Source organism: Diplotaxodon limnothrissa, linkage group LG7 (assembly GCF_057381915.1).
Source record: "Diplotaxodon limnothrissa isolate DT_005_m linkage group LG7, D_limnothrissa_male_GT1.1, whole genome shotgun sequence".
Lineage (NCBI taxonomy): Eukaryota > Metazoa > Chordata > Actinopteri > Cichliformes > Cichlidae > Diplotaxodon > Diplotaxodon limnothrissa.
Window position 1 is genome coordinate 30,983,597 of NC_140602.1, and position 14,452 is coordinate 30,998,048.

The window sequence follows — 14,452 nt, forward strand, 5'->3', positions numbered from 1 at the left end:
CAAATAACACGAGAGAAAAACATCCAGAGGTATTTTAATGTATTTATTTTAAATTTAAATATTTCTGTTCTTCAAAATACTCCAAAGTACTCGTTACTTTAAACATACTCACAGCTTTCAGAAGAATAAAGAATAAAACAGTAATTTTATATAATAGATTTTTTTCTTTTCTTTTTTTGCAAATTGGTCCCCAGTAAGAAAACAGAAAGAAAGAGAAGATTTTCTGTGTATGAAGAAAACTTTTATAATTAGAGGACAGCCTTAGATATGAACTGCCAGAATATTTTCTTTACTTTTAAATATTTATTTCTTATAATCGTGCGGACAGAGTTCTGTCATTTAATACAGCAATACTTTTTTATCATCTAAAGAAATTTAGGTGAACTGTTAAAATTGAGCTTCTTTTTCTTCTATTAAGATAATTGAGGCATTTAATGTGCATTTTCAGTTCTTTACACTGACACTTTCATTGGTTCAGAAAACTTAACCTCAAAGTTAGGCGATGCTCTGATATCAGAGTTCATGCTGTTTGTGAGCAGCATCTGTGACTCTGATTGGTCCACATTAATTTTAAAAAGCGCTAACTGGAGACCATGTGATTTCAGAAACAAACCTCATGGTGGGACTGAGTGAGGACATCTCAGCTGCTCAGTAGTGATGGTAAATTTGATTCTTTTTATTGAATCGAGTGTTAATGAGTCACTCACCAAAGTGAATCAGGTGTTTTGAGTCATTTGATTCACTGAGTCAGTTGACCAGAGAGTGCAAAAATTTTACGTTTTCACTCAAACTTAATTTGTTTCCCTTTTCATGTAAATCCCACTGCTAAGATGAATGATTAAAAAAACAACAAAAAAAACAAACAACTATTTTATAGAGAACAAAGAGCAAAAACATTTCTAAAATTAAGCAATTTCTTATCAAAATTGCTTAATAAACATTTATTTTGTTTATTTGTATTTTATTTGTATTTTCCTTAAGTGTGTCAAATATATATTTTCTCATCTAAATGTCCACTGCGCTGTGAGCCACGGGGCGGTAATGCGCCTTAACATTGGTCAAAGGAGCTTGCAAAGAACATTGGTTGCCAACCAAGAAGAAGAAGAAGCTGTGAGCCAGGAGGGAGGGGGTTAGTGAGTGAGTGATTCGTTCGCTCGGTCTATGATTCAGCACAGGAGGGAGGGGGTGAGTCACAAGAGCACCTGGCTGCAGCCACTGTGGAGCTCCACAGTAACCGGAAACACGTGACCTCCACAGTAACCGGAAACACGTGACCTCCACAGTAACCGGAAACACGTAACTTCAGTTAAATCGACTATGACAGCGAAAACTAAATTGCGTTTTTGTTACTATTGATGCTGCTGAGAAATAAAAATGGTTTTAAGTGGGGTTTTTTTTTTAACACTCTGGGTTTGTTCAAAAAAATTCACCATCCCCTAAATTGTTCGTGGCCAAAAGTGACACTTGCTGTTTCGCTGATTTATTAATTTTTTACAGTACATCGCGTTGTGCGTTCTGATTGCTGTAGACCATTGTCAATCAATCTAGTCCAGTGTCTCCTGTACAGGAGCGGTCCCTAATAGGCCCACGGACCGCTCCCGGTCCGTGAGTCTTTTGGTACCGTTCCGCGAGAGTTGATCCTCCGGTGTGAAATGTATGGTTGTAGTTGTGTGTCTTATTTTGAAAGAACTATTTACGCGTTACCATAGCGACCAGAGAGCGTTAAGAAGCAGAGAGGAGAATGTCACTGTCATTGTTGCTGGCGCACAGCTCAAGTCACGTTTATTATTATATTTACAAAATACCACAGTTTCTTTTTTTTAATTCTTTTGTTGTATTTATCCGCGACACCTTAAAGGTCGTTCCTTGAAAATATTGTCTGACATTAAAGTGGTCTGTGGTGCAAAAAGCTTGGGGACTCCTGCTGTACAGTACAGAATGCGTTTAGCTTGTCGAATTTACATAAATCTTCGATCGCTAGCAATGTAACTCTGAAGTGCTGTACTGTATGTTTGTAAGTTTTCTCCCAAACAAACACAACAATGCCGACGAAACGTTTTGCACCCTCAAATGCACCTTTAGGTTTCATTCCATAATCCGGACTTATGTTTCTACGAAGGTTTGAACTCTAAGAGTGTTTAAACAAAAGAGAAAAGTGTGAAAATGTTCATGCCTGTCTGAGAAAAGTGTATAAAGCAAGTAGTGAGGGGTTTTACAGTCTTAACATCTATAATAATTGTAAAAAATAAAGTTGGCTACTTCATGGATTTCACCTACCGCGGGTTATTTTTAGAACGTAACACCAGCGATAAACGAGGGGCTGCTGTATTATTAATAGTAGTGTCTGGGACATCTAATTGATTAACATCAACATTGATTATTATGCACTATTATTTTTGTTCAAGGAGAGCAAAAAATATAAAACTCTCTCTCAGCTTGTTTGTTGCCAAAAATGGCCACTTTTTGTGTATGTTCACAAAATGCTATAAAATGTATATTTCTTAAAACATTTATCTACTTTTGCCGACGTGACTCTTTAAAATAGCACCAGTCCTTTTCATCAAAATCAAAATTGTATCTGAGCATCGGGGAAAAGGCTGTCTTGCAATTGTTGAGGTCACTAGTGTGTGCCCCATTTCTTCCGGGATCACTCTCTTTATAGGTTTTAGTGGACTCCTAGTACTGCGAAGTGGTTTCATGGTACAAAGGGATTGTATTCCAAGATCTGGGAGATTGTAGAAATGAGCAGTGATGCCCTTCCTACCATCTTTCCAGAAAAATAATTGATCTGGAAGCTGTTAGGCTTACTTACAGCAGCAGCACTTTCTGCACCTGCATAAACTCCAGGACACATTTACTAACGGTGTTTGTTGCTGTATGTGCTGCAGCTTTGAATTTTTTAATAATATATATTTTGTTAATATTTTGGCTATGGTGTCTTGTTATGAAATGTACAAGAGTAAAAGTGTTTTTAGCATGTGCTTCAAAGCTAAGTTTGACTGGGAAACTCAAAGCTCAATAGGCTGTATCAACAGAAATTCACTGCAGCCTATGTAATATTTCATGCGTCATAATTTATTCTACTCTATCTTGCAAATACATATTTGTGTGGCAATGTCATGCACAACACACACAACTATTAGATCCTTAAGATCAAACCTGTGTCATTCTTTTGGTCCACTGCAGTGCAGTAGTCAAAAAAAAGAATAAGTGAAGTGTCCACAGATGGCCAGGATAGAGCCCAGAGTGTTAATGTTTAAAATGTATAAAAATATTATTGATTGCAATTCTTTACTGTTAATATCAACAATAAGCTTTTTATTTTGAAATTACAAGTTAAAAAAAAATGCTGTTACATTTACATTTAATGCTGTTACACTGTAATCCTTTATTATAAGTATGGACACAGAATAAAGTGAACAGCATTTTGAAATAAGTTTAATTGGAATTTTGTACTACGCAAAAAACAAAACAAAAAAACAACAACAACAACATATTAAACAAACAAACAAACACAGCCAGTGCCTTCATTTGTCCATTACATGTCAAACATAGCACTGACCCTTAGCCCCTGCTCATCAGCACATGCTTTCAAAAAGAGCTCCATGTCCTCTGCAAACTGAAAAACAAAGAGGAACAAGTCCCTTGCTCCAGTGTCTTCTTCCTCTGACATGTCTATTAAGACCCTCTGCTGGTCCCCTTGATTTAAGGACAGATATTTGGGCATTGTTACATGTCCACAGAAAAGTGCCTTATTTTGGACAACCCACTGCACAGCAGGACGCAGATCTTCAACAACTGCTGGCTCCTGTGTCAGGCAAATGGGGATGAAAACATAGTTATTTCTCTGTTGCAGAACAGTTTTTTAACAGTTATTCAAATTTCACTAACCATGTAATTACACTACTGTTTAAAGTGAATACTGACTTGACTGACTTCCTGGAACTTGTGCTTTTTCAGTCTGAAAATGGGCACGTGTTGTCCTTCAAGCACAGCTTTGGCTTCCTCTCTCCAGTGTGCAAATAGCTTGCCAGAGCTATGAAGAGTAAGGCCACAGTGAGGGCATGTCATTTTCAAGGACTTTCCATCAGCTGCAGTTTTATTGAACACAGAGGGTAGAGCCAATGAATGTTCTAACAAAGACTCAGAAAATGGTTCAGATACCGAAGACAAAACCTTGGGGGGGAAACGGGGCTCCTCGAAGAGTACTGCCGGAGGAATACGGGTCTCCTCGGAGAGTTCAGCGGGGAGCAGTCCTGATAATGGTGGCTGACTTGGTATTGAAGAATGCTGACAAGACAATAAATGCCTTGCCATATCCCCACGCCGTATGATTGTAATCTTACAGACAGGGCAGTGAAAGTGTCCTGTTGTCCTACAAGGCAGCCTGCACCGGCATATCATTTTATCTGTAAGAGAAAAAAACAAACAAACAAACAGATGTAATTTAAATGTAGTTGTATAGAATGCAATCAATTTGTCTAACAATCAGATTGTACATGTTAACAAAAACATCCAAGCCAACCTCAATAATGAAAGCAAAATGGTATGGATCACAAAACTTATGTCAAGAAAAATTGTGAAAAGTAAATAAAAATATATTTTATAAAAACACTATTTTTGTTGCAGATGAATGCACTGAACTGTACAATATCAACAGCAACTTTTAAGTCAACAAAGATACTGCAGAAGTGCTTAAAAAAGTGCATATTTATAACTATAACGTATATTTAATACAAACATACCTTTGAAAGGCAAAGCATTTTTTTATATGCACACTTAGATGCTCCTCAATCTTTGCCCTGACAGTTGGGCTGAAAGTGGGGCACAGAGGGCAGTGAAAGAGTCCTCTGCAACACGTGTTGCATTCCTGCAATTCTGGCTTTAAGCCCGAATTCCAGATTGATAAGTGCATCTAAAACAGAGAGAGAAACAGATAAACACCATATACACATTTAAGTTAAGGTTTTAGCAGAAATAACAATTTACAGTTGGCATGTAATAGATTTGGGAAGAAAATTCTTGAAAAAAACCCCACAAATATTTTACAAGACACTTTAATTTGTGAGACATGTTTCTATTGACATATAACAGTCAATTGAACAGGGGCTAACTAAAATCTGGGCAATAAAAAAAGCTGTACAGAAAAGAATAACGAATAGAAGTATTGATAAATATATAAATCTGTTTGTGACGAAATTTACAGTGTTGACGCTAACCAAAGGTGTCACAAGTACACACGTTCCTTACTACAGTTTAGATACCTCTGTTTAGAAAGCACTGACTCGACTTTTTAGTCAAGTCGAAGTAAGAAGTACAGGGTCTAAAATATAATTTATGTACAAAATTTTGAAGTAATCTTGCGTCCAAAGCATGCGCGCGGGGGGCTGATTTACAAATGTATGGATTACAAAGTACAGATACGCGTGCTAAAATGTGAGAAGTAGAAGTATAAAGAAGTATACAGTAGGCACAAAAAAGTACAGCAGTAAAGATACCAGAAAATTCTACTTAAGTACAGTATTGAAGTATTCGTTATTTTGCATCTCTGACGCCAACAATAAATCATACTCTAATGCAAAATGTGGTTTTTGCTTCTTCTCGCCCACAGAAGCCATTAATCCAGCTCTCTTACTTAAACCAGGCCCAGGAAAAAGCATATTTGTGTGTTTCTCTGCCATGGAGCACGATGAAAAAACATTAAAATAAATTGTAACGCTAAATAAGTGGCAACATGATCATTGTAAGAAAACTAGACGATTCCTAGAATTATAAAATCACTAACGGCAAATTTATTTAAGAAAGACTTAACCAACCTTTGTGATCAACTTGCAAGACTTCCATGGTATCCATGTGTGTTTACGGCTAGTGTGGAGGTCACGTGTTTCCGGTTAGTGTGGAGGTCACGTGTATCCGGTTACTATGGAGCTCCACAGTGGCTGCAGCCAGACCCTTCTCGGGGTTTTTTTTTTTTTTTTTTTTTTTTTTTTCCCCAAAATCTTTATTTAAACATCAGTACAATACAAAATGGAATTAAGCAGTATTATAATAATGGTGATGTACTTACAGAAGAATTGTATGCATAGATAAACAAATACAAGAACAGCATTCAAAAGCAACAATAGAAACATGCTAGGGGGAAAGTAACTAATCAAGCCAAAGAACAAAGTGATTGAAAGATCTTGATTTTTTCACAAACACCAATAGTTTTTATAGCTTTTGGGTTAGTGGAGTTCTTAATAGAGTTAAGATACTGTACAAGTTCAAAGGAGAATACATAGAAAGAGGGATGTCTTCCTAAATATTTGGACTTGTGAATATGAAATTTAGCCATTAAAAGTAACAAGTTAATCATATATCTGTTATCAAAATTGAATTGTTTTTGATTTTTGTGCAGACCAAACAAAACATATTTCCAAAACAGTACAAATCCTTTAAATATATTTTCTGAAATAAAAACACATAAGCTCTGCCAAAAATCTTGTACAAGGTTACAAAACCAAAAAAGATGTGTAGTAGATTCCTTGGAAGTTTTACAAAAGCTACAGCTTGTATCAATGTCTAATTTGAATTTGCTTTGAAGATAATCTTTAGAAGGATAAATTCTGTGTATTAATTTATAAGAAATATCTTTAATTTTGTTGGTAATTAAAAACTGATTAGGGAGTTTCCAAACTTCGTTCCACATAATACCATCTGACAGCCGGTTCCAGAAAAAAATAACATATGGTAGCGTGGTTATGGTACTCTGAAATAAAGCTCTAATCGATTTATTGTTGTTTTTAGATTGCTTAGAAAAGCAAATCTTGCCAACAAAAGTTTGTATGGGAGATGTCAACGGCCTGTGGAATGAAGTGATATTAGGTTGATTCTTAAACAGCATACAAACCCCTGATGGTATTGAGCCAAATACTTTGGTATAATCATGACGATTTATAGCTAAATTGAAGTGTAAACAAAATTCTTCATAGGAGAAAAGCATACCATTTGAGTCAAATAATTGGTTGACTAAAACAATGTCATTCCTAAACCAACTATCTAAGAAGAGAGATTTTCTTTTAAATAAAACATCCTTATTATTCCAGATATAATAACTGTGTGGACTAAAGTTATGCTTGTAAATAAGGGTCCAAGCTAAAAAAGCTTGACGATGAAAAGCAGAGATCTTTAACGGGATTTTATCAATATCAAAATTACAAGTAAGGAAAAATTCAGTGCCACCTAACTTAGAAAACATGAATACAGGTATAGTATTCCAAATGGAAGTAGGATTAGTAATTAGATTCTTCAACCAATTTATTTTGAATGTGTTATTTAAAGTGTTAAAATCTAACACATTAAGTCCTCCGTTGACATAGGAGTTCATAAGAACTGTTTTTTTAATGTAGTGTGTCCTATTTTTCCAGATAAAGTTGAAAATTAACTTATCAACCTCTTTTATAAGCTTTTTATCAAGGTGCAATGCCAATGCAGCGTATGTAAGACGAGAGATGCCTTCTGCTTTAGTTATTAATACTCTGCCTTTTAACGACAAATCTCTTAAGAGCCACTGATTAAATCTGTGTTTGAGTTTCTCTAGAATAGGATAAAAATTTTGAGTTATTCTACTTTCCTGGTTCTTGGTTATTATGACACCTAAATAACGAACTTCTTGTTTAAGTGGAATGTTACACAAAGCTGTTTTCGAGCAGTCTTTTATCGCCATAAGTTCACATTTAGGAATATTCAAGTATAATCCAGAAGCTTTGGAAAATATGGAGATTGAGTCAATAGCAATAGAGATTTGATGTTCATCTTTTAGGAATAATGTAGTGTCATCCGCTAACTGTGTTATGAGTAAATCTTTGCCAATTAGCGATATACCTTTTACATTGCTTGATTTCATATGGTTAGACAATAGTTGGGCAATTAACAAAAACAGGTATGGAGAAATGGGACAGCCTTGTCTTATCCCTCTTTGTATGTTAAATCTGGGTGAAGTACCGTTTGTTAATTTAATACTGCTGTTACTGTTATGGTATAATGTTTTAATCGCTGTAGAGAAGTAAGAGCCAAAACCATACTTATCCAGAGCTTGAAATATAAATTCATGCTCCACCGTATCGAGGGCCTTGTAGAAGTCTAAAAATAATATGAAACCATTGCAATCTATGAGGTCAGAATAATCCAGAACATCTAAAACCAATCTGATATTGTTAGTTATGTGTCTTTTGGGCATAAAGCCAGATTGTGTTTCATCAATAACAGAGTCAAGAACCATCTTAAGTCTGTTAGCTATAATTAGAGCAAATACTTTATAGTCATTATTTAGCAAGCTAATCGGTCTCCAATTATCAATCATTAATAGGTCCTTATTAGGCTTCGGGATCAATGTAGTCAAACCTTGATTCATCGTAGTGGGAAGCTGTTGGTTTCCTATGCTTTCTGCAAATACCTCAAGAAGAAAGGGAGACAACTCTTCAGAGAAAGTTTTATATAATTCAGCAGTAAGACCATCCGTACCTGGAGATTTATTATTTTTCAATAGCCCAATTGCAACTTTGACTTCTTCTAATGAGATGGGTTGATCACATAATATAGATTCTTCTTGGCTGATAGATTTAACATTCAGCGATCCTAAGAGATGATTTGCATCTTCCTGAGAAAATGTAGAACTATAAAGTTCCTTATAGAAATGACTACAATATTTAGAGATTAATCTGTAATCCTCTGTTATAACTCCATTTATCATTAATTTGCTAATATTATTTATACTTGAGTGTTTCTTTTCTAAACTGAAGAAGTAATGGGAGTTACGCTCACCTTCTTCAAGCCATTTAGATCTTGATCTGATAAAAGCGCCTTTTGCTTTGTCTGTGTATAAACGATCTAATTTATCTTGTAATTTAGCAAGGTTCATTTTATCCTCTTCAGTTAAAGTGTCAATTCGTTTATTAGATAACTGTGTGATTTGAGAAATTATATTTTCTTCCTCCAATCTTTTGGATTTTGCATTAAGGCTGCCAATCTTTCTTAAATATTTGCCAATTTCAAATTTTAATAATTCCCAGTTATTACCATATTTTAAATCTTCTTGAGCTATAGACCAAAAGTTTGAGATCAGTTCTTTAAGATCCTTTTTCACATCGTCTTTTTGTAATAATGAGCTGTTGAGTTTCCAGTATGTAAATTTAACAACAGAAGAATTAGGTAGAGAAGTTAGATTTATTTTAATATATATGGCTTTATGATCTGTTGCTGGAGAAGGCCAAGCACCTACATCTATGCTATTGCTGTCAAAGCTCTCTGAGACTAACCAAAAGTCTATCCTTGAATGTCTCGAGTTAGAATTGTTGCACCAAGTAAACATTTTGGACTGAGGAAATTTGAATCTCCAAATGTCTGTAAGTTTCAGGCGTACCATAACAGCCTTCAATGTGGTATTAATTCTTTTCGAATGTCCTGGAGGAAATTTATCTAATTCAGCATCCATAATACAGTTAAAGTCTCCACCTAGTAATAATTTTGCATTTGGAAATTTATTTAACCAGCTAGATATTTTTTTTTCAATCGTCAAAAATAAATGATCATTTTCTAGCTTCGTGTTAAACCCATATATGTTAGTAACAATTAAGACTAAATCATTATATCTTATGACTTGACATATGTAATGACCTGCAGAATCACATTCTGTATGTAAAACATCCCCATTATATCTGTTTTTTAGGATTGATACCCCAGCTGATCGTTCAGTTCCATGAGATAACCAAATAGAATTTCCCCATTGAGATCGCCAAAAACTAACATCGTCGATAGTAGAGTGAGATTCTTGCAAAAACACAAAGTCAGATTTAAGTTGCTTTGCATAAAGAAAAGTGGCTTTACGTTTTAAGTTGTTACGAAGACCCCTAGCATTAATAGAAACAAAAAACAAAGAACACAAGTTGACAAAGAAAAGATATGTATTAAAAAGTAAATCGAAGATAAACTTTTTAACCTAACACTGAGATCAGCACTAGAATATGAGAATGTTCACAGTATAGAGTAAATATATATATAAAAAAAAAAAACTTTAGACGCCTAATAAAAGCATAACAAAAAAGGTTTTACCTATTTAACAGTAATTTGGCTTTTTGCTAACACCAAAGAGCAATTTAGACAGCCAACTATTAATATCTACAAATATCAGGCACATCAATATAAAGAACACCTTGTAAACAAACCTGAGAAGAACTAAGGGTCAGGGAATATTGAAGAGTTTATGTGTGAACTTCAGCACCATTTACAAAGCCTCGACCTCCAATAAAGTAAGCAGACTTCCCTTCTTCACGTGCTTTCTTTATAATGGGCCACAGCTTCAGTCTGTTTTCTTTGTCCTCTCTCGTCAGGTCTTCAGTAAACCTCAGATGATTATTTTGAAGGAAAGTATTATTCTTGGCAGCTTTCCACACCGCATCACGAATTCTTCTTGAGATGAACCGGATGATGATCCCTCTGGGTCTCGGGTCATTTTGTTTTGGTTTCCCCACTCGATGAGCGATGTCTAAGACCTCTGAAAACTTTTCCTTCTCCGCAGGTAGAACCGTTTGGCATATCCCAATCGCCTTTGCGCGCACATCTTCCTTCTCCAACTCCGGTACCCCATACAGTCTCAGATTCCAACGGCGGTTGTAGCGTTCAACTTCAGAGATGCGTTCGTCACATTTCTGTGTAAGCGTTTCGTTTTTCTCAACCCTTTTCTCAATGACCATAATCTTATCACTTATGTCCTTTAAGTCCGTACGAACTGTTCCTACCATTTCTTCAATTGCGTCACTTCTGGTGTTGATCAGATTAATCAAAGTGTTGACCGCATCAGCTTTCAGGGAATCGTCATCAGAGTGACTGGTAGACAGTGTTGGTTTTTTAGCCACTGGAGGCTTGGAAGGCGTAACTGGTAGGGGTGGAAATTCTTCTTCAACCATCTGCTGACACTCCATTTCTCTTATGTAGCTATGGTCGCTAGCTAGCATGCTAGTTGCATGTGGTTTGCCCGAGTTACTCAGCCTTTTCTGAGCAGATTTCGACATGTTGTTGTTGCAGAATTTGGTTTCAGGTTTAGCAGGTTTAGTGTGTTGATCTTCAAAAAAGTCTTGAAAGTTACAAAGACGTCAAATAAGCGTTGTAAAAATGCTTTATATCTTTCTAGTGCTGAGAGCTCGAAAAGACACTCCTCATCACGCCGCCATCTTGCTCGGCCCCCTTCTCGGGTTAGTGAGTCCTGAGTGATTCGCTTATGCTTACGATTCAGCACAGGAAGGGAGGGGGTGAGTAGCTCAAATGTGCTGTTAGCATGTTAGCAGCGCAATGCTACTGTGAACCGAGGAGCTATTTTCTTGATGTGAGCTTCTACTCAGGGGGTTTTCTTTCAGTTCAGAGCAGAAATGCTTTTGTTACGAAACTGGCTGTTGTTTTTCCCCCCACAATTTTAATTATAAGCTAGATATATTTCTACTAATGGAATTAGTTTGCTAACAGCAACAGGGATGAGTCAGTGAGTCAGTTGGGCTTGTGAATCATGATTCACGAGTCAGTAAAGTGATTCTCGAGTATTGAACGATTCGTTCACGAATCGAACATCACTACTGCTCAGACATTTTGAAGAGTGACTCGTCGGAGCTGCTCGGACTCTCAGCTTCTGCAGACTAAAAAGGTGAGAATCCGCTCGTTATGTCATAGTGATTGTGCAGGTAGGAGAGAGAGGCTGGAGAGACAGAGAGCCAAAGAAGGAAGGAGGACTCAGATAATGTTCAGATAAACTCTGTTTGGAGTTCGTGGCGAAGTGAAAGTGAAACTAAGCATCAACAAGTGTTTTTTTTTTGAGTATTTTAGTTTTTTTTAAAAACGTTTTTCCTGAAGAGTTTTCAGAGACTGAAAATAGTTTCATAACAGATGTATTCATCTGTACGGGATCTGAGTTTGATCTGCGTCATCACAGCAGGAGCAGGGCTTGCAAAATCGCTAGCCCGACGTCCCGGGGCTAGCGATTTTTCCAGTCGGACTACCATCTCTGCCCTGCCTGTCGGGCTAATGTAGGAAGGAAAAATATATGTCAATGCTTTTGCATTCTTTCGGAAATGTAGCTGGGTAATTATGTCATTGGCATCGGTGAGCCACTGTCAATATGTGACATATTGAATTCGCGCTTGTTTTTTGCTTTCACTTTGCAATCGCGCGAACTGTGTATAGATAGGGACAGTACTGATTGGTGAGTGATGATAATTTGCACACCAATTCCTCTGACATCGTCTTATTAATCGTTAGCTTACTATGCAAACATGACAAGTGAAATCTCCCGCAGCTTAAACATGTGAGAGGTTGATCGCGCAGAGAATCGCTGAGCGTTATGTGAGTGCGTGTGTAAAAGCAGCAGGATTTATATTTTAGTTCTGCTGAGCCAAATAAGACAGGTCAGGGTGAAGAAGTGACAGCCAAAGAAAAGCTTACCACAAAACGGAGAAGTTATGACAAATCAGACTATAAGGCAAAAAGAAAGTGCAGCTTTATGGTTTCATGGACAAAAGAATTTCTGTGGCTGCAATATGACGAGCTATATAATAACCAGTGGTGCACATAAGTGGTCCGCAGGTGCGCATTTGCTGTCAAAATAGTTGCAACACGCGTTTGCGTACATAAGATTTTCTGGAGGAGGACAGACATTTGTTTAGCACTCTTAAAGATGTCGAAGAAGCAAGCTCCTTTAAGCAATTACTTTGGTTTTCCTCCACCTCCAAACAAATGTCAGAAGGAGTCCGAACCACAAAAGAAGCACGTATTCTCGAAAAAGTAGTTGCAGGAGGTGAGCTGGCTTCAAACAAATGATGAACGCACAGAGATGTGGTGCAGAATGTGCCGTGAAAATCCCACTCTAGCGGACAAAAACAGTGCTTTTTATATGGACGCAAACGCGCGTTGCAACTTCTTATCTGGTGCGCGTCTTTTATTTTGACAGCGAATGCGCACCTGCGGACCACTTATGTGCACCCGTGTAAATAACATGATGTTCTGCCGGGTGTGTTGTTGGTTTTCCCTCGATTTCTGAGTCGACAAGCATCTTTGTTACTGGGACCAGTCATTTTAAGAAAGGCCCCCATTAGAACCCATGAGAAATGCAAGAAATGCATTATTGCTCAGTCTGCAATGTCTTTCCCAGAACAAACACCAGTTGCAAATAACATACTAAAAATAAACCTGAAAATCAGTCTAAAACAGCGTACTATGTTGCAAAGAGTGAACTACCACTGGCACAATTTAGCAGTCTTTGCAAACTTCAAAAAGCAAATGGCCTCGATCTTGGTTCCACTTGTCTCTTACCTGTGATTTCAGTGGAAATTTCAAATTCAGGATCTGACACAGACTGATTCATGTCCTACACAGTTCTTACAAGTTCATAGAAATTTCTGTTCAATTAGAACCAAGTATTTGAATTGATGATTGTAATTTTTATACAATGTTGTAATTTGTTTTTCAACAATTTTTTGATTAATGTTTTGTTTCCTTTACAATATTATACTTTAATGTATAATATTGTAAAGGAAACAAAACAGGAAACAAAACATCAATCAAAAAATTGCTCTTTTTTATTCGGGCTACTTAAATTTATTTTGGGCTACAAAAAACTGAAGAGTCCCTGCCCGAAGGGCTACCAGGGATTTTGAAATTTTGCGAGCCCTGAGGAGAGTTAGAAACCTCAGAGCTGGTACACAAAGAGAAACATGTTCAGGCTCTGTATTCACAGATCTTTGCTGTAATAATTTTTGCTGCCCTGAAAACTGATTTTTTTTCTAAGAATTTCCCTGAAAGTTCAGATCCTGTGAAGCATAGCAAGCATAGCCAAGTTCCTTGGTTGCAATTCTGTTAGAAGTGATGATGGTGAAGACAATAAGAGGATGAAGAAATCCCTGCAGAAAATTTTTCAGATAACAGGTCTTAATAAAGTGCCGTCTGAACCAAACAAAGAAATAGAAATATTGTCTGGGCACACAAATGTTTCACCTCCATCGTCCCCTCACATCATCATAACCCGCTCATCTCCATTTCCCATCTTATATGGAAACTAACAAATCATCCTGAATTCAGAATTACTTTGTTTTTCATGGCGTCTGTTGGCACTTTTTGTAAGACCATGTATATCACCTGTTAATAATACATTTTGCTTTGTCCTCTGAATGCTTTGTTACATTTTCTTGTTAGTCAGACTGAACTATTGTAAACGGCAGTAATCTTTTCTTTTTTTTGTAGAAATTTCTGCAAAGTTTCCAGTTGATCAGTCAGGAGGTCGATTCAACATTTTTCCACTGCTTTGAATAGTATTAGAACATCTGGTGGTGCACCCTCACCCTCTGCTGACATCACTGCTAGCATCGACTAATCACCAGACACAAAGGCATTAGCACAATAACCACCGCTCACCTTCACCACACCGTAAGGAATC